This window comes from Glossina fuscipes, unplaced genomic scaffold (assembly GCF_014805625.2).
Source record: "Glossina fuscipes isolate IAEA_lab_2018 unplaced genomic scaffold, Yale_Gfus_2 2, whole genome shotgun sequence".
Taxonomy (NCBI): Eukaryota; Metazoa; Arthropoda; class Insecta; order Diptera; family Glossinidae; genus Glossina; species Glossina fuscipes.
The window spans coordinates 169,753-191,601 of record NW_023998416.1 but is presented as its reverse complement, the minus strand read 5'-3'; the positions used below and the strand labels follow the sequence as shown (position 1 = coordinate 191,601).

At 32.7% G+C, this 21,849-nt stretch overlaps 1 long non-coding RNA gene across 2 annotated transcripts in view; it reads right to left on the bottom strand.

Annotated features, from left to right (window-relative positions):
- The window catches only part of LOC119634212, a 195,893-nt gene that overhangs the window by 90,143 nt on the left and 83,901 nt on the right, over positions 1-21,849 (bottom strand). Inside the window, exon 2 of one of the 2 annotated variants that reach the window (XR_005246935.1) lies at positions 11,771-11,810. This is a non-coding gene — a long non-coding RNA (uncharacterized LOC119634212). Of the gene's footprint in view, positions 1-10,333; positions 11,422-11,770; positions 11,811-21,849 lie in introns of those variants that run through there. The other variant, XR_005246934.1, reaches the window with a different exon arrangement.

The following is a 21,849-nucleotide window of genomic DNA, read 5'->3' as shown; positions in this document are numbered from 1 at the left end:
GTTTGAAAAACTCGTAGTTATGTTTATAGCGGCTGCGTGTTAAGAAAACCGCTTCTAGAACGATAAGCAGTATTGAACCCAATCTTATCTAATGAAGTCGTGTAATACCGCTTGTTAACCTAACTAAGAAGAAAAGGCCTAGAATTCAATTCAGTAGAGGCGCGCACAAACTTTCAAGCCACACTCCTGAGAGCGAAGGTCAAAAATATTTGCGGAAGTGATTCGAATGGATCAATATTGCATATTAGTGAGAGAAATAGAAATTCCAACTGGAGCGAGATTATGAAATAAAAAATCATAGCCAAGAAAACCTATCAGGGAGTGTCTAAGAAAAAACATTTTCTCTTTGCTTTTCTAACCCCATCATCTCTGTTCACTGAGGATAAGTTGAAGTTGGTAATAAGTAAATTCGTTACAAATAAAAATTTCAATCTTAGCCATAGTTATGATAAAAATGCTAATAAACAATCGCGTTACATATTTCAAAGTTTCTTATTTATAAAAAAATTTCCCTTTTGCTTAGAAAAAGAGATAAGTTTTCCGTGGCGCGATTATTAAATTACAAAACTATTTTCCTAACTACCACTTAATATCCTCGCACATTTTTTGAGAAATTTTGTTCTATACACTTCTAAAGCTCGAAAAAGTTTATATTTTTGTATCACATATGAGAGAAGAAGCTATGGTTTTTTTCTTACAAAAAATGCTTATATCTTATATTTGAAAAAAATTCTTTGATAAGCTTTTGAGAAAGTATTTCACTGCGTCACACAACATGTAGTGTTTTGCGGGAAATCTGAAATTTCCGCTTGCAGCTAATTTCTTAAGAAAGCACCAAAGAAACTAAGAAAAAAGAAATATATTACTTTTCTTTCACTTCACGTAATTTCCACAATTTTCCTCTCATGTTTTTTGTCTGCCATGCATTGTTGTGGTTTTTCTCCGTTTTTTTTTTTTTTATTTTTATTTTCATTACGCATTTGCTTTAACCTCAAGACTACCTGTCAATAAGATGCCAGTGCGGAAATTAGAAAATAACGATATAAGTAATAATATAGACAGATAGGAAAAAATAGAAACAAACTGTAACTACTACGCAAGAAAGGAAGAAAATTACAACAAATTTAACAGTTGCGGTTATGTAACTCATTACACAAGTTGGCAAATAAGAAAGTCATAACAACAACGCAGCGGATTTTACCAAGATTTAATCAAAGGAGAAGTAGTAGTAGTAGCAGTAGTAGGTACAACGAAAAAAGGGACGTATAATAAATGAATGCGAATTTGTAAGAAAAATGGGATTTTTATATAAACGACACCAAACCATTTAAAAATGTCTTAGAAAGGAAACAGCGGAGAAAGAAATTTGTAAAAAAAAACTACCGGCTAATGAATAATTGAAATGTAGATCAGAAAAAGAATAAATAAAAGGAGGATGAAATAAATGGAAAAGTTTTCGAACAAATTGCATATAATTTTCTTTTTCTTCAATTTTCCTTTTTAACCATTAACAAATATTAGTTTGGTCGCTTCGTTCGTAACATGCAAACGCACGAGGAGCTTAAAAAGAAATAAGGAATCAAACCAACAAAAACATTCGACAACGTATCACATCACTCAATAAGTCTCTGGTCTATCTTAATCTTTTTTATGGAATTTCGGCAAACACACTTGTAAGGCCACACAACATTCATTATTGATTCTTCGTCACGTTTCAAGATAGTCGATAAATGTTCTACGGCCATCTTCCCAGGCATTTTTCGGCGTGTGAGATGGCTTTCGCCGGCCGCTGTCTACCGAGTCGACTCTGCCCTATAGTAATGCTTAAATGTCTCATCCGTTCTCACATATCGCAAGAAAAAAGCCTAAACGGCTCCAAGGCACACTTGTTTGTGAGACAAATGTTGGTACAAAACCGTGCCTTTGGTATCAATAGAGTATCAGTTTCCACTTTGTGCATCTAGAATGTTAGCCTATTCAGCATCGTCGGCATTCATATGACTTTGCTCGAAATTGTCAAATCTGCCACAAAGGGAAAAAATTCTTCTTATATTTCAAATGGATTGAATGAAATCAAATATGTGCCATAGTATCGATAGGCTTTTACCTTTCTGGTAAAACTATGAAACTAAGCGACTTTAATAGGTTTCTTTTAAAGTCTGTTGACTACAGCATTAAAACAGTTCTCGAGAGAGAAAAACAATTGGAAGCCGGACGTGCCAAGGTTTGGAGTGTGCGGTAAAACTTTCTAACCAAATTTCTTTAATTTGTGCAAGGGTGTGGAAGAGAAAGCCATTACTATTGTTTAACTCTAAACGGTTCGCCTCAATGGACGACTTAATTGTATCGAGTGTTAACAATGGAAAGTTGAACCAGCTGGCTGAACAGATCGGAGGGGTACACGATGTGCGATTCTCTTCGTTGCGTGGTAGAAATCTGGGTCTTATCATGGTTTCTGCCGATGCGCCTATTTTCCGCCCAGATAGTTTTCGCAGTTGTCACCCTCCTCAAAAGCGGATTGATTTCGTTTGGCTTCAGCAGCGATCCGTGGATTGAAATTTGCATCCTTATATTTTTTACTATTAATTCATGTACGGTACCCGCGTGTCGACAATCCGCTTATTAATTTATATATATTGTACATACATATATATTTTTTTATATAGAAGTTGTGTCCGTTTATGTATTGTTCTTAATATTCGCAACAGTAAGTTTGCTTTATTATTGGATTGTGAATTTACATTAGCGTAGACTTTTTTATCCTCACTTCGGTAGAACATGGTTTCAAAATTATTTTATGTGCAATAGTCCGTAGCATAAGATATGCTAAGTTTAATGTAAGCTAACAATTATAGGGAGTAATTTATTGTGGAATATAGCAGACGCACGCCATGCGAGGTAAACTTAATTGGAAGTCAAGGCAGGAGGGAGACAATGGTGACGACGCCAACCGCTGAAGATTAGATACTAAAAGAAGTAGCCTATGCTGTCCAGTTTCTGTAAGCAGTATTCCGCGCAAACTCGACAGACAATGGGTCCTTGATACGCGAGTGATGTAAAGTAATTTCAGACAGGCCGGGAGGTTAGTTAAATTTGCCGTATTAGGTTACGAAAGTCGTAAATTAAACAACAAAGGTTTAAGATTCGTAAATTACACGGATGTAAATAGCGAATAAGAATCTAATACGGTTCATAATTAGTTTTTGCACCGTGTTTTGGGAAAGCTTTTGCAATTTTTTCATATTACACGATTTTTCAAATTTGTGAAACATATCCCCAAATTTAAGATACGTGGCATGTATTTTTTACACGACTTTTTTTAAACAGTTTTCTATGGAAGGCATCTATCGTGTAAAACAGAAATAGAACTTGCAACGCTTAAAGTATATCGTATGAAGGTGACAATTACAACAACATCATCATAAAAATTTGCTGTGAAATGTCATGGGTAACGTTTGTATAGTATAGATTACGTCCATATCAGTTATAAAAAAAAAAAAATTTATTTATCAAAATTTTCAATGGTGTCATGTAAAAATTCTCGCGGCGAGTCGTTTCAAATTTTTGTTAAAGAAATTCCTACGGTTTTGTTACGTATTCAAAATTTCTTCAACAATACCTGACACTGCTGCAAATATTAACTAAAAACTATATTTTCCACGTATCGAAGAATTCATATAACGAAAAATTATATTTCTAGTATAACGAGCGAAAATCGTTTGATGGTACAAGAATAAAAAAGTTTTACAAATAGAAACATTTTTTTTTTTATGCAATAAAACAGAATATAACAAAAAATACACTTTTTACACTCCACACCTTTAATGGCATAGGGTATATTAAGTTTGTACGGACGTATGTAATACCAAGGAGGGCTTAAGATAGACCCACTTTTTCTTATAGCAATCGATTGGTAAGCATTTCTTGAATTGGTCTAACGTTGTCTGTCCATCTGTAAGCCTGTGAGTCTGATGTCTGCCCTTGTAACCGCATGTTCAACCTACAGATCCCAATTTTTAAGAAATTTTGATGAAATTTGAAACGCTGACGTACTAAACCAAGGACGGACAGATCGGTCTACTTTTTCGATCACTTTAGTACAAAATTGCGAGTTTTCAAAATTATTCGATAAAAGTCGCCGAGTAGTAGCGTTTCGACATTCTAAACTGGCATGAAAACTTTGATTCGGCTGGGACAATTGGGTTTAGATCCATCTCATGTAACTGCTCCTACGAAAACTGATTCTTCATATGGTATAAAAGTCAAATTTTTTATACCGAATTTGGATCACATTGGCCTATTTTCTGCGGAGCACCGCAAATAAGTATCTCCCTCAGGAAGCGGGGGAAGGCCCGATAGTTAATGTTTTATGATGAAAATTCATTACAGTAATTGGACTTAAAAATTAAGTGTACCAACTTCGAAATACATGGGTCTTTTTCTTGAACCACACTCTACGTAAGATTTCTCAAGAGTAGTAAGCCCTTCAATAAACAGTTTAATTTCTATGGTGCAAATTCACCCATAATAGCAATTTAGCAACAACAATAGCGATGTAGGATTTGGATCAGAGAGGTCTATTTTTTAGACCCTAAAATATATAGGAGTTATCATGATCACGTTATGCGATGTTTTGGGCATCCTCCAATATGCCGGCTTCCATTAGCAATGTGTGTAATTTTTCGTGTATTATTACTCAAACGAGTGAACAATTATATTAGTCCAGTGGTATAGCATATGTAATGGTCGACTGGGCCCCACTATAAGGTCGTTACTGATTTCATATAATGAAAAAAATATTGTTTTTTTTTTGTTTTTTGCATAATGAAAAAAACCTATAATGGAAAAAAATGTTGCACCGAAAAATACATTTTTTTCTTACATTTTTCATATAACAATAGAATATTTTTACTTTCTATACCCATCACCGTAGGATGAAGGGTATATTCATTTTATCAAAACGTTTGCAACGCACAAAATGAGACGTCAGAGACTTCACAAAGTGTAGATATTCTTGATCAGCATAAAATTCTAAATCGATTTAAGTATGTACGTCCGTCCGTCTGCCCGTTTGTACAATGTCTGTTGTAAACATACTCATAAACTATACCAAATAAAGTTCAAAAGTTTGAATGCATATTCTATGGGCGATACACTAGTACCTGTAGAAAAATGGAAAAAAATGATCACGCCTACTCAATATTACCGGGTATGAAAATTTCATTATTTTTCAATGCCTTTATAACGCGCAGAAACAAGATTCAAAAACCACGTGAAGTAAATAAATTCTTGGCCAATTACAAGCCCTTAATGCACTTAAACATTTCCGCCTATTCGTCTGTCCATGTGTATGTATGCGCAACTTTGTATTGTTTATGGTAAACATTCTCCCGTTAGTCAAAATGAAGATATCGCCTAAAAATTTGCAAAGGAATTTGGAATAGATTTAAACTTTTCAAAGGACACGCCTACAATGCGCACATGCGTATACGGAAAAAACGTTTATTTTGAAAATAGAAATCAACTGCTCGCACTCCACGTTACGGAGCATGAGAATTTTATTCTTTTACTTCTTTTGACTTTTTTTAGGGTAAACGGTGATGGGTATAAAAGATTCGGTACCGACCGAATTTAATTTTCTTACTTGTTTAATTGTTATTCCGCTTAGTAAAATTTATAGCAGAGTATGCCTAAATGCTATCACTTGATAATGTTTTACATTCATTAAAAATATATTCAAATTATGTTCGTCCGGAAATTGCTTTACAGTTTATGGAGTTGAGGAGATAGCCACCTGTTTTACATATTATGAAAAAATGTATTCATAAGTTCTCCCAGTCATTCTTAGATCACAGTAATAAAGTTAAGGAAAAGTTCAACTTAACCATGACCTAACCGTGGCATGTGTTGAAATTTATTTTTGAAAATAAAACAACTTTCAACCCTTAACCAAAATTTTGTTCACCCGCACATATGTTGTCTTTGAAAGTGTATTAATAACCGTAATTCTTGTGCCTAATCTGCGCCTAACTTTTGTCACACGATTGCCTTCATTAGCTATCCTCATACGCAAGCTTAATTGCTTCATTCTCGCGTACTCACCCTTACGTGCGTTATGAAATTATCTTAAAACCATTAATTTTCACTTCAGGTCATACAATTTTCCAAGTTTACGGATCGTTGAAAATGCTTTTTTTTTTCCTCTATTTATTTATTTTTTTTTTTTTTCTTTTTTTAATTTCCTTCTTGAATAGTAATAATAGGGCGGCTTCTTCTGTCTAACCTGAATTACATTCAGACCCCATCCATCCATCCATCCATCCATCCATCCATCCATAATCAAAAGTAAACACACAAAATTGCAAACATTTTACTCAATTTGCAAACAGTAAATTTTCACAATTATAAAATTAGTATGCCAGTGCAGCCCCTTTAGGCATTAAATACTGCATTTACATGCCGTCACAGCAGAAGTAATTTATCGCGGCGCATTTAAGACATGTACAAATTTATACGCGTTACGTCGTTTGCTCTAACAACGTTATCTATTATTGTCTAATACTTTCAAAAGAAAAAAAAAAAAAAAAAAAAAAAAAACAGTAACCAATTTCCCCTTTCCACCCGTACTCGCCCTTACGTATGCGAGCAATCGTTCTTAGGCATGAGTATTATGTTGATTTAAGGCAATGTGGGCTAATTTAAATTTTCCACCAGGCTCAATTAAAATAAATTTGTTAAATGAATGTTGGCGTTAATTTCGTTAAAATGCTATAACAAAAATTCTAAAAGCTAAAAAACAAGCAAGAGAAACGCGAATGCAAAAATGAGAATTTATTTAACACTTCTCCATAATATGGCAGAGGGCACCCTGCATGAAAGCCTAACAGAAATTTTCCTTTACTTTACTTTACTTTACTTTACTTTACACTTGACGTTGTCATCATTACCAACATAATAATAATATTTGCTGTTATTGTTGTTGTTGTTATTATTATTATTATTTTTATTGCTATTTCTGTCATTGCCTTTACCCTTGTTGACTATTTTCAGAATATAACTGCACTTTCTTATGCTTAGTTTACTGTATAATATAAGGCAAAGTTTTTCAAAATAATTTCTTCTTCCTGTTCGTTCCTTATATTTGGTAGGAAAGTTGAAGCGTATTTTTTAGAGCAAAGTTTAATAACCGATTTCACTGGCACCCTAACATTGTAAGACTTAATTAATTATGAACATTAGTAAGTTGTGTCATGAAAGTTGTCCTGATGCTGATGCTGATGCTGATGCCTTAAATGCTGTCATTAACTCAGAAACGTGCAAATATTTACAAAGGAAAAAGTAATAAGAAAAAGGAGACCATTACAAATTTGAATAGAAATTAGTTTAGAAAATAAAATCAAAGTTGATAATGAAAAACGATTAAGGGAAAGATTTAATTTTTAAAATTCAAATAAATGATAAACCATTTCAATTGTGGATAAATTGTCTTGCTGAAGGCAATGAAATCGCTTAATTCTCTACTTAGATTGACATGGTTTTAAATGGTTTTATTGACGACTCTCGGACAAAGACTCGGAAAGCTGTAGATGCTTTGCTAGAATAATGTATATATATATATGTATATTTATTTATCTACAAAATATCATTAGCCGATCTTGACAACCGATATAAAAGGAATATATTTCAATAAATAAAAGTAAGCAAGAAAGTTATAGTCGGGCATGGCCGACAATTATGTACCCCTCCATTACATTGCCTAACACAATTCTTATTTTTGTATGATGATATTACTCTTATGGGTCAATTTTCACCACCACACATTGAAAGTTTAACTTTTCTGTTCAATTTTTGTGAAAATCCTCATTATGGTAGGGTTCAAAAAACAGACCACGATGATCCATATTTGATACAATTAATTATTTTATTACGCCTTTTGTCGTATGAACTTCAATTTTCGTGATAGGAGAGATATTTACCAATTGCCATAGCCGATTCAAAGTTTTCATACCAATTCAGAATGCCGAAATACTAATACTTAGACACGTTCGTGGTGAAATTTTAAAAATTGTAATCTATTTCCGTATAACGACTTTCCGGAATAGAACGCTATAGGGAGAGTGGTTGAAAACGTGGACCGACCCGAACTATTTTGAATAGCGTTGGTCCACGGATCAAAACACGTCACTGTACCAGATTTCATCAATATATCTCAAAAATTGCGAGCTACAGCTTGAACAAAAATTTACATGCGCAGACATTCCACGGACAGACAGTGAGACAGGCTTAGATTAATAACGTATTAACTAATGATTCGGAATCGATCACTAAAGTAAAAGGTGGATATATCTTAAACCCTTTCGCGTATTACAAACGTCCGCACTAACTTAATACATCCTGTACCGCAAGTCGTATAGGATAGAAATAGAAATGTAATGCAATAAGTAAGCTAGTGTACAATTAAACTGACCGAAAATTTGGGAAAGACGAAAATGCTTTCTCAACCTTAATCCCATCATTAATACATGCGATTAGCCCTATAACAGCACATGATACAAGCAACAACGCAGTTCATGCTTAGAAATGTTCTCTTAAAGAAAAGAAAGAAAAGCAAGATGGAACATTTAAAGACGATTGACGGGGAAGAATAAGGAAACTATGTTTTCCTTTACCAGCTTCAACACAAAGAACACTTCTAGCATGTGCCTTCTTTTCTCGAGCACCGACAAATCAATTAATATGAAGCGAGTTTCATAGGGCGGAAGAGGTAAGGAAGTACGACACCATAACCCAAGGAAAGAAAAAAGGAGTGAACTGTTATTGAACTGATTCTACACTATCTGTCTGGCAAGAATAGCTTGGAGCCCAGGCAACTAACGCATACTCTAAAATAGGGTTTACGAGCGCCACATACCTCAGTATAGCGATATATATAAGCCACTAGTAAGAATTTCTTTGTCCATCATTCTTCGAATATTGTGAAACAGCTTAACATTTTCCGTGTATGATGAATGCTACCAGGAAGATCATTAATAAATAGAATAAAAGATAAGGAACCTAAATGGCTGCGTTGTGGCACAGCAGAAGAAGTAGATGTTACTTTAAAAAGAAAAATTATAGACTAATCTTTGTGTGCGATAAGTATGATGAAGATCTACCGACGAAAAAATCCCGAAATCCGATTTTTGAAAGCTTCAAAATAAGATCCTGATTAAGCTTTGAAAATATGACAAAAAACTTCTAGGTGAGTGGTAACGGTAGATTTGCGTAACGAAAAAAAGGACCGGAAAATCACTGAGCTAACAGACAGGATTAAACGTTTACCAACAACCGGGTCAAATAAATATAACCGTAAATGAAATACACCGGGAGCGCTAATAGGGCTTTTTTGTTGGAATATTTTCCCATTTAGGACTTTTAAAATCAACGGCAATCCATTAGATGAACAGACGGATGTGAATAAATTGAGTAAGATTAAAAACGTCTAAGGCTATTGGCTTCATTGAAAAATCTACCGCACTTGGGATTTGAACCCACGATCATTGAGTTGCTAATCGCGATACTTGGCCCACTCAGGCCGCTATGTGCAATTTACATCTAAGGTATGAATGAATAGGAATTTTCCATTCTTTTTTTTGTGTCGATAAAGCAACGTACAATTTTGTCAAAACGCCTGGTCCTTCCTACAGGAAAGCCTCGGATGCAAAGACTACAAGGTATTAGATTGACGGGAGAGTTTCTCGTGTTTTAAATAAGACAGCCCATTTTGAACATCTTAGGTCTGGTCATCAGCAATCGAATTTTGGATGTTAAATGCTTTCATCCAACGACTGCGACTGACCAAAATGAAAGAAATAGTCTAAAGGCCTCAAGAAAAGGAGCAATGAAGTGGAAAATTTTGTAGAAGAGGCACAATCCTCACATTTGTGGTTACACGCAAGCCAAAGTAGAGACTTAATACATTAACAACAGAAAGATATGACGGTTGCCGTTATAAAAAGTTCAAACGATATATTATACTTTATCTACTAAGCGTCGGCAGATTTATATCAAAACTCTGTTGCAGAAAACTTTGTAAACTTTGAAGAACAATAAAATTATCGCCAACATATGAGGAAAATTTTTCCTGTATCTGAAACCAACTGAACTAAGTTTTGATATGATTTTATTAAGAGAAATTTAATTTATGAAAGTTTATATCTTACAGTTGAAGATATCAAGCAAATTTGCTACCAGCGTTACACATATCTATCAAACATATATATACCCATATAGATATAAATTTACAAAGTATAGATATTTGTTGTTTTATAATTTTCTTTTTCTTTTACTTTACCTTGTAGGGTAATAAGCCGCTTTAGTCGAAAAGGAGAAAACCAATCAAAAGATACCATTAATCCAACACTAATACGTTAAGTAGTCCAAGGCATTAATACTTAATACATTTATTCGGAACACACACGAACGATGTTGTTCTAATTCCAATAAGACATTCAAGTATTTCTTAAAGAAACCCAAACCGTAGATGAATGCACTAAACCCCCAAATGCGGAGGAGAACCGGTCTCGTGTGTTTTGTTTTCGTATAATAAAGAAAACCAAAGATAACAAAGTATCTTAGAAAGAAGAAAAACGATACACCCACATAATTTAAGACACTGGGATTTAAATTTTTTTTTTCTTTGGTTCGACAATAAAGTTTATTGATCTCTGAGCTTGAAGACAATTTTAATAAATATATAATTTTCTTAATATTTTCGTTAGTTTCTTTATTAACTCCCTTAAGGATTTATTTACGTTTAACACGAGCGACGACAAAACCGTTTAAACGAAAAACGGTAGACGTCTGCAAGGCGTCAGTTGTTTATTGCGAAACCGGCTTTGTTTGATTTGTTGTTTTTGTCAATACGCTTCAAAACATAATTTTTTTGTGTCGTTTATTATTAGTTTATTAAAGCATTGGCAGGTTTGTGTAAAGGTATTTACCAGATTTATTTTAAAAGCATATATGCTGGTATTTTTTTGTTTTTCTTTCAATTAGCTTCACTTTTTTTTCATTAATTTTCAATTTTTTGCCTTTTGTTATAAGGAACGTAGCACATGTAAACAAATCGATTTTTTGTTATTGTTTCCTCATACTCCGAAACCGATATTAAAACGTAATGTCAAAAAAATATATTAAAGAACCGCACAAACACACTCGCGCACCTACACGCATAGTATTAAAGACGAGCAACAACAACAACAAAAACACTCTCGGCTATTGACTTCTAATCAGCCGCTTAAATTTTCCATTTTTCCACGAATTATTCTCATATAAATTAAGAGAATTTTTTAAAATTTATTTTCTTTGCTTGCAAAAGTTACGTTATATTCCAACTTTTAGATATAAATACAAATAATACTTTATTAAATCCTTAATTTATTTACTGTCTGCCACTTAATTCGCTTTTAATACCACATACGCTCATTTATGATAGACTAACAAAGAGAGCATAGAGTTGCCAAAGTCATATGTTTTCGTGTAATCTTATCAGTAGGGACAATTACATTAGAAAGAAAGAGATAGTTATTTATTATATGTTAAAGAGAATATAAAGTGGTTGTTTACCATAAAAAACGAGTGTTGGTAAACGTAAAAAAAACTTTTATATAGCGATAGCACATTGGTAGATACAAGGGAAAATTATTTTAATACATTAAGAATTAAAAAAAAACAATGTAGAAGATAAAAACTTTTCTTAATAAAAATGTTCTTATGCGTACGTACTTACCTTTTCTGTTTATTTTCGCTCAATGAGTGTTAAATTAGATCTGAAAAAGGATAAATAAATATACGTAAGACTTTCATATTGATAGGTTTTGTTTAAATGTCATAATTAAAAATTGACTTATGTAGATATTGAGCTGTCTTTAAAAAGAAAGATAAAAGCAATAGAAAAGGAATCAAGGAATCCAATTCCGCTTTAAGTAAATTTTTAATAAACACAACCAACCAGATAGAACCAGTCCATATATTGACCGTTTATTGAAGCGTGTGTCTCGTTAAGATGTCAAAACAAAATCAGCGCGATGTAGAATTACTTCCAAGTACAATTTTGGAAGCAGATTTATTTATACAAAGATTTTATTACTTTACTTATTTCTAGAAAACTTTCAGTTCGAATAAACTGACTCTTGAACTAGTGACGAACACTGTGCAATGCAAACATTTAAGTTACTAGCTTGAATTGTTCATTTATTTTGAAGTGAACTGTGTAGTTTTATTGACAAAAAAATTCATTAATTTTGTATTAAAATCGGGAAGCGATGATTTAGGAAGAAGATCTAAGTTATTAACAATTGTGGGCAGGCTTGTGGACTGACTTTGCCGATTGTTGATAAGTTTGGTAAATAAAAAAAAATTAATTTTTCTATAAGAAGATTTTGATATTGTAATGGCGATTTAAAGAGACGTCCAGACCTGGCAAACCTTTGGCATATTTAATATGCTGCCTTTTTTGTATTTAAAAAACCAACCAAAACGTCATTAATCTACATTTCTATATGTCAAGAACAAAACTTTACAAAAGGCAAAAGGGAAATGTTTAAGAAGACGAGAAAAACCAAATCAGGAAAAAAAATATATATATATATATATATAACAAGTGAGAGTTTGCAATAGCCGGCACCGAAGTAAGTAAAAATGTATTTTTCATGCATGCCTTAAAAAAAATTGTTTTGATCTCTTACACACAGCTAGAAAGCCAAGAATGAAGATATCGTACTAATTATGAGCTTTGTGAGAAATTTCACTATGACATATCATGTGGATAAAGGTATCAACCTCTTCAAAAACGTACTAATAAACAATAATAAAAACTTGTTTGAGAAATTGTTCTATTAAACAGTAAAATCTATGCCCGAAAATATACTTGCTTTTATGTACATTTTTTCTTTCAATTCTTCTATAAAATAAAAACAAGAGAAGGGGGATAATCCATTTTTTTTTTTTTTTTTGGGTTTATTTTTTCTTTGCTGGTCGTGTGTGATCTCAATTTGACTTATTTTCAATTTCGTTTACTAAGAGAGCAGTTAAAGCAATTTCTTCACTTGACTTTTCAATGGGTTCTTTGTGCATTTTTTCTTGTTTTTTTCTTTCTACAAGTTGCATTTTGCGTTATATACATAGGAAAGTTGCCAGTTGCTTTTGTTTTTAATGTATACATGTTGCAGAAAATGTTGCCTTGTGTATTTAATTGTTATACCACATTTTTGCAAAATTAAAAAAAGTTATCCGCATGAGTGGCCGAGTAGGCAAGAGTCTCGACTAGCAAGTCAATGGTCGTCGGTTCAAATCTCAAGTGTAGTAGATTTTTAATAAAGCCGAAAGCCTGAGCCGCTAGTGCCTTAAAACTTTAGTCTTAGAATTTATTCTCTGGCTAAATTTATAATTATAATAATAATAATAATAATAATAATAATAATAATAATAACAATAATAAAAGATTCTTGCAACATTTTTAACTAGAGCAACCGCGGACGAATCGATGTACATTTATTAGCATAAATTCGATTCTAAACACTTTAATCTACAAATTAAAAATGTTATTCATACAACTGATTAAGTATAATGTCAGGAATTTTAGTGATCCCCTCTCATATTTCGATTGATTAGGGGGGTGTAGACCATTGTGGCAGCGTAAAACAAAAAAAATTTTTTGACATTTTTTTTTGAATATATATGAAGAAATGGCAACATCGCAGCCAATCCCTAGAGACGTCGTTAGTCCAAGGGGCTCTGCGGCAAGCAGCGTAACTGGTCCAAATTCGTCTTTCGATTAAATTAGGTGAATTAAATTTACCCTGAGTTAAGGAAATTAAAATAGAAAAATGCTGTCTAATTGTAATAACCCGTATGGTGACGAAGTATATTCCTCTAGTAGTTCCTACTATGTGATTGGTTTCTATGAAACAAACATCTAATAATAGTAAACTTGTACTAATTCCCGAATAGGTCCTTTCTGTAATGTCGTATAATTAGAACATAATTGTGCTAACTCCCGGATTAGACTTAAGGTTTCATTTTATCCAATAAAAATCGAATTCTAACGTCATGTAAACAATCCAAATTGACTCAAATTTCGAATTAATCCCAAAGGTAATAAAAATAAAATAGGTTAATGGACGCCTGGAACATATCGACGTGTTCCACCCAGGCATATAAAAGAGTCTAGTCCTTACACTGTTTTCTCAAAAATTTCATGCTACAATGCACCTGTTCTGTAGAATCTGTTAAAGACCGCTTCACTTTCTTGATCCGGATCAAAATTTAATGAGTTTCAAAATACTAGGTATGTTATTAAAATATCACCTGGCAATGTCATTCGCTATGTCAAAAACATTTTGCTTATGGAAAATGGCGAAATTTCAAGGAAAAATTTTTTCCACGCATTCTAGAAGGTTCGAAGCATCAATTAAGCAAAAAAAAAAAGAACTATCTTTCGCAAAATTTACTGCAGTGCACCCCCTTAATAGCGAAGTACCGTGAGTTAATATGAAGATCGATATTTTTATTGCGAAAAATTCGCGCTTATATGTGATGTTTCCATAAAACAAAATTTCTTTCTTGGATTTTATTATTATTATTATTTTTATTAATTTAGCCAGAGTGGATGAAACGATTAACAACAATCGGGTCAAATAAATGTCGTCGTAGATGAAATATACCTGCTCGCAACAGCACCTTTTTATTGGAATATTTGCCAACTAGAGACTTTTAAAATCAACGATAATCCGTTGAACAAACAGACGGACATGACTAAATTCATTTAAATTAAGAGTACATTTATTGATATTGGTTTTATTGAAAACTTTACTGCACTTGGGATGTAAACCCACGACCATTAAATTATTATTCGAGATCCTTTGATTACTCGGCCACTCAGAAAAATTTCTTTTATTTAATTTCCAAGTCCACGAAACTTTAAAACGATTCACTTTATTTCTACGATTCACTCATACCTGCATGTATTTTTCCAAAAAAAAAAGGATAGCTTTTTATTCAAATTTCATTTTTAAAGCTTTAATTCACATTCGCTCTCGAACAATGAGACAGACACTCGATTAGATAATCGTACTACATTTGGGTTTCCATTTATGTACTATGTTTGAGTTGCAAACTACATTTTACCTGAGTTATGAGCGAAATGACAGACTGTTAGCATACCGACGTTGCATGAAAGGGAGAAGGTATCAAAAATTATTAAAAAATAAAAATTCCTCCATAAGGGAACAGTAATTGTTTTTTGTTATTGTCGTCATATTACATAAAAGCAAACTGCAAAGTGTTAGGGGATCTTTTTAACTGAAAAAAACAAAAAAAACAAAAAAAAAAAAAAAAACACAAACTCACGCTTGCTTACGTATGCGAAAATAGAAATTTTTTCCAAGTAATAACACCTGCGTTAGCTTGCAACACTGACTTTAAATATGACGGCGTTGGCGGCGCATTTGAATATAAAAATAACAGAAAGTACCCCCCATAGCAATTAGTTGGCATTTTGTTGTTGTTTTTAGTAAATAGCGTAAAAACATTTTCTTTCTTTCTCAGAATTGCAGAAAGAGGCATAAATTTTCTTTCGTTTATTTTTTTTCCCCTCCTTTTGTTTTGCCTTAAATCAAGCAATGAAAAATAACATAGATCTACGTTTTGCACAATTCTTTGTAAGCGTTGTCTGCTTTCTCTCCCCTTTTCCATGCACTTTTAACCAAAAAAAAAGAAGAAAAACATAATATATACAAAAACAAAAAAACTAAAACTTTTCCCTATTAAGTACGAAACTAGTTGTGTGATAGCATATTTATTCTCTATACCACATGTGCTACAGAGTATATTAAGTTTGCGCGGACATATGTAACACGCAGGCAAGTTTAAGATAAATTCACTGTTTATTATACCGATCGATGTTGTCCGTCCATCTGCCCGTCTCTGTGTCTGTTTGTCTGTCCATGTAAATTTGTGTTCAACCTAGACCTGCAAACAAATAAAATATTGTTCGGCTGTGGCAATTTTTTAAACCTCTTCTCATATGACCTTTCCTACGAAAACTGAATCTTCATATGGTAGAAAGGTACGATTTTTCACGTTTCATGATGAAAATAAGTTTATATAAGGAAATCAACATAGAAATCAATCTTACCGAATTTGGACCATGCAGGTCTGTTTTTTGGACACCACTGCATAGAAAAATTTCTCCAATATGGCGACTTTTAGGAAAAGCATGACTTTTGCATGAAAATAATGAGTAACTTTTGATATGTTATTACTAAAATGTGTGTAGGGCATTTAATGCTCGGCCTTACCCGTCCATAATGTTCTTGGTTTTATTATTATTATTTTTGTTTTATTTTTTTATTTGATTGTTTTGTCAGTAAATTGCTGAGATTTTTCTGTGCAGCATGTTTGAGAAACGTTAAACCCTCCGAGGGAGCCGAGGATTTTTTATACTCAATACACTTTTGCTTAGCAAAGAGGTGACTATATCTCTAACTACGTGTTTACGCGTTATTATAAGTATTTAAAACGGAAGTAAGATTTCCGCCTTAAGCAGAATGCCAAGAATACCAAGCAACGCGTAATAGAAATCATAAAAATGTTTGTGGCGTACGCGATTTAGTAGTGAAATGTAAATACACCTCTGGGCTTTCAATTATCCTTTTTCTCTTCTAACAATTTTTTACAGTACGATTAACAGAACGATGCTTAACTTGAAAATATTTCTCTCAACATCATTTATTTTTTACATTCTTTTTCATATTGAAATCAATAAATTTCTTATTTATGCTAAATATTTTATGTCTTTTTCTAACGAATTTATATTTTCTCGTAAATTGTGTTTATTTTTTTTGGCACATATCGGGTTTTTCTTTGGCAAAGTCGAGATTTTTTTTTTTTTTTATATATAAAATATTGTGATATGCGATCATATTGAAGCTTTGCGTATAATTGGAAAAAATTGAGATGCTTTTGCTGTTCAGTTTCGAATATGGAATTATGTTATTTTTGTGCTTTCTTTTATATGTATGTGTTCCCACATGCTTCTTTACACGATGGTATATCAAGATTTTGTGGATGTATGCAACTCTCCCCAAATTTAGATTTGTTTTTTTTTTTTTTTTTTTTAATTGATTTAAACCTATCTGTCCTTCTGTCTGTCTAACGTCCATTCACGTATTTTCTTTTCCGACTAACAATATTTGAGATATTTTGATGAGATTTAACACACCGACATGTTTTGGTACATGAACGGAATAAATTGGCAATAATTTGATTAGGATCACTTTTGCCAGCTATAGTCGTAACACCATCGCAACGTCTTCGTTTGCATGAGGACAATTTGCAACTTTGAAAATTTCTCAGCAGAAATCGTTAAGTAATAGTATTTCAGCTAACTGAAGGGGTTTGAAAAACTTGGTTCCGTCGCGTGAACTTTTTGAATTCCACTCTCGTAAAATCTTCGTTCAATTTTTGGAACCCGAACCCATGTAAGCATTCTCATCAAACGTAAGGCTTTACATGGCAACGAAGTTCAAGTTTTAGTAATTAAGGATAAAAATTAGTACAGAAGAATAGGAACTTGGGCATAGAAACTGGTGTTTATAAACTTGGATTATGTCGGTTAACCTTTCGATTACCCTCCTATACAAAGGCTAATGTAGAAAGTACAGTAAGCGTCCTCATGAAAACATGATAACATTTTTGGTAATGTTTAGCGAAAATAACGACGTATTAGCCGAAGTGATGGACGGTAAGGCCTATTAGTTTCCCTGTACTTATTAATTCTGGCAAGATTCCACTACGCAGTGGATGCTCGCATTTAAAATATCCTTATCCCTCTTTCACCATTTCGTTTATTATACCCTACACAAGTTGCTATACAGAGTATATTGTTTTTGTAACACCCAGAACGTCTTGAGATAGCCTTTAATCGATTCGTTAATTTTTTGAATCGATCTAAGCTTGTTCGTCCGTTTATCTGAGTTCTGTCCATGTAATCTTGCTTTCAACCTACAAGTCGAAATTTTCAAGATATTTTCATGAAATTCGATGCACTGATCTGTTTTGACCCTAGGATGAACGCTATTAAAAATGGTTCGGGTGGATCCACTCAGCATGTAATGCCTTAGGAAAAAGGTTTAATTCTTTATATTTGGTCCACAGTAGTAAATTAACAAAAAATGAACAAGAAACAGTTTGCATTAAAGAGGTCTTTTTTTTTTTTTGATATCCAACATACATAGGGGTTATCACGAAAAGCAACTCTTTATATGAAGAAAAAGTCGAATTTCTAGCTTTTTATGAAGGAAACTGAAAAATAATAGAATTTTGTGGAAAGGCATTAGATTTTCAAAGTTTGGATTGGTAAGGTAATGTGTTGGGTATACTCCTATATGCGGACTTTCATTAAAAGTATGCCTTCTCATGACAAAAATGTGTAATTGTTGGTGTATCAACATTGTCCTCGGCATTCTGGAGTGTGCCTTAAGGTCGCCCGCCTATATCGATCTTACTTGTTTTTTTTTTTTTTTTTTTGTTTTTGAAGGTTTTATTGTCTGTTATGATTTTTGTAATCATACGATTATTTTTCTATAAATCGTTAAAGGCGCAATACTTTGACTGCTGAAGTGAAAAATTATTTGTAAACGAAGCGAAAACAAGCGAAGTGCCGTAACGTAACGTAAAAAAAAAAAATATGTTAAAAAAATTAAAAATGTCGGAAAAAAACGAAACTTTCAAAAAAATGGAAATGTTAAAGTGAAAGAAAAAGAGTTAAAAAACAAAAGTTTAGAAAATAAACAAAAGGCTTCGAAAACATTTTAATTAAAATTATTCAAATGATGTAAAATGGTATGAAAAAAGCCAGTTAAAAAAGTACAACAGTGTAACTGTGATGCGAATGGTTCCTTCGGAAAAAGCGTCTCACTTTACATGCAATATGCTGCCAAGGCATATTTGAGGAAGCTTTAAAGCGAGTCTGGATGGTTGTTGTCTTGGTTTCCGTAAACCTTGATTCGCAATTCGATATCATGGAATACATTTACATAATTTACAATAATCCTGCCTTTCATTTTTTCGGAACGACAGTAGTCACGTAAGCACACCGTAATCAATGCGAATTTTCATTGGAAAGGGTTGTGGGAGCATGAAATGTTACCTTTCTTCCATTGTTCATATAAAATAAAATAGTGGGCGATGGTATACCATTAAATACTTCTCCCCATTCAACAATTGCTCACATAACGAATTTTCAAAATAATTCACTATATGGGTGGTGATCGGAAAAGTGGTCCAATCCGAACCGTTTTCAGTAACGTTCGTCCTTGGGCCGAAAACCGTCAGTATGTGATATTTCACCAGAAAATCTCGAAAATTGCGCCTATTTGAACACTAAAAAAAAGAAGGACAGGCGAACTTAAATCGATTTAGAAAGTGATTTTGTAGTGATTCTATCTCAAGCAGTTCTGGCTGTACCAATGCGTATGTATTTTTTTCAACTAATCGATAAAACTAAGATATCTTTTATTTTATAATTTGGCGGCTTATAAGTTTTTCAGTGAAGTATTTTCCAAGTTCCGTGTTGAATATTACAACGTTTAACTAGGGTAAGTCTTTTAATCCTTGTATGATGGCTTAATGGCAGCTAAAAACGCTTTTCACAAAACTGTATGTTGTTCATAGGGCTTCCGTGGAGATTATAAACTAAATAGTTAAAAACTAAATATTATCAAAAGAAAACTAAATGACAAGAGTGTCGAAGAAATTTTCAAAATAATCAGTAGTAGAATCTCAGGGACGGTTAGTTTTGCCGTTATCAATAACAGTGATAGCGCTGTTATTTAACAATCATTTAGTCGTTTGCTCTGTCACTCTGTGGTTATTTGTATGAGCAAAAATTCTTTTAAAGGTTTCTTAATATGACGTCATACATTATGAAACGTTTAGAAAGCAAACGCGTAAACATTTGTACGTTTTAAAGTGAGTGTAGGCTGTAATGTACATATATGTGGACGAAAAAAAATTCTAAGTTTTATGTTCGCCAAATGTTTCAACAAATTTATAGATGAAATCTGTAGTTCTCCAATATGAAGTAAAGAATGAAACGGAAAGTCTTTTATATTTGCTAAGTAACTTTTGGTTTTTTTCTAGCATATTTGCACCGTACACCATAGCGCGTATTCTTTTAAACACACAGAATGGCATACGATTTTACATTTTAAAGATTTAATATAGTGTGACGTCATAGGAAGAAAGATTTAGAGGAACATTTCCCTATAAAAATAATGAAAATAAGACAATAATCAGTCAAATTGCTGATAACTAACATCTCTGTTACTCTTCTCGATAACAGAAATTCCTTATATTGTACTTTGAAAAATTCTTAGCTACTCCTGCTACTTAATTCTCTCAGACATTACAAAATTCTTATAAGAATTTTTTCAATGTTAATAAATAATAAACTATTGCTCCGGAGAGTGTCTTGGATGCATTCGTGCCAATATTTAAGAATTGTTAGCTATTGTGTGGTCTGCCTGGTTTTTTTTGCATTAGGGTTAGGAAATAGTTGTATCAATAAGTTACATGAATTCTTGTTAATCGATGATGCACTTAGTTGTAGCGCATATATAAATTTTTAGTTAAATCGTACCAAGTTTATATATTGCACTGATATTGGATTAAAAAACTTGCATTCCTTTTCACCGTGAAACTATATAGTTTCGTGGACTTGTAATCAATTTATGATAGATACCCAGGGAAACTAAAAAAAACATTTTATATAATTTAATAGTTCTATAAATTCCCTAATTCGGTTACTAACCTCTTAAAATAAGTTGTAGCATCTTTGCCTGTCACACTTAGCAGAAATTGTTCCGATTATATGACGTAAAGTTCATTTCTTATGTAATGTTTACTTATCAACACGCGAGCGGACGTGAATGCTGTAGCATTCAAATTTTAGAATCAATTGTTGCCCTTTTGATTTCATATAACCCTGGGGTTTTTTAATTATTGTACCGAAGTGTATTGCCGAGGTATTGATTAACTAATTATTTGGGCTTTTAAATTTTATTTTCTCTGCGTATTTACAAATTTATTTAAAGCGCCTTTAAGTTCATAAATTTGTATACATTAGAAGGAGAGCAGATGCTTCCACTATCTCTTTTTCTTATGTTTTCCCTTATATGAATGCTACAGGATTCATGTCATCGCAGTTGAAGGACTTGATCTGTATTATCGTGGATGCTATAGCATTCATTGCACGTAATGGTTAAAATAAGGTATTCTGGCTATTCTTATAAAATGTGTTTAATCAGAGTTGGGAAAACACAACTAGTTTTAAGAAAAATTGTCATTTTCTGCACCTGAGTGAAAGTTTTACTGTTCGCGAACGTGTTAATAGTTTTAATATTTTGGAATTGTAATAAAGAAAGTGTTAAAATCGACTACGAACTTTATGTAAGTATGATTCAGTATGTCTGTGTAAAGAAGAAGCATTATAAAAGGAAAAATTTAATCATTCCATTAACATGTTCGTACATGTTATAATTGAACGTACGTAAAGTTTTATTTCTTCTTACTTACTTATAGTTTAAAAGCCATTGCGATTGATCATGTATTCATGAGTAGTTGATTTCAAAAGAGTTGCCATAACAATTATGTACACAAAAAAAAGAGAGAAAATTAGAATCTTAAGAGAATGATATATTTATAGTGCAATAAAGAAAACATAAGAGGTATCGTTTTATTGCAATACATCTACATCTACATCTACATCTACTCCTTAGAATTAGGATTAACAAAATTTGCTTTTAC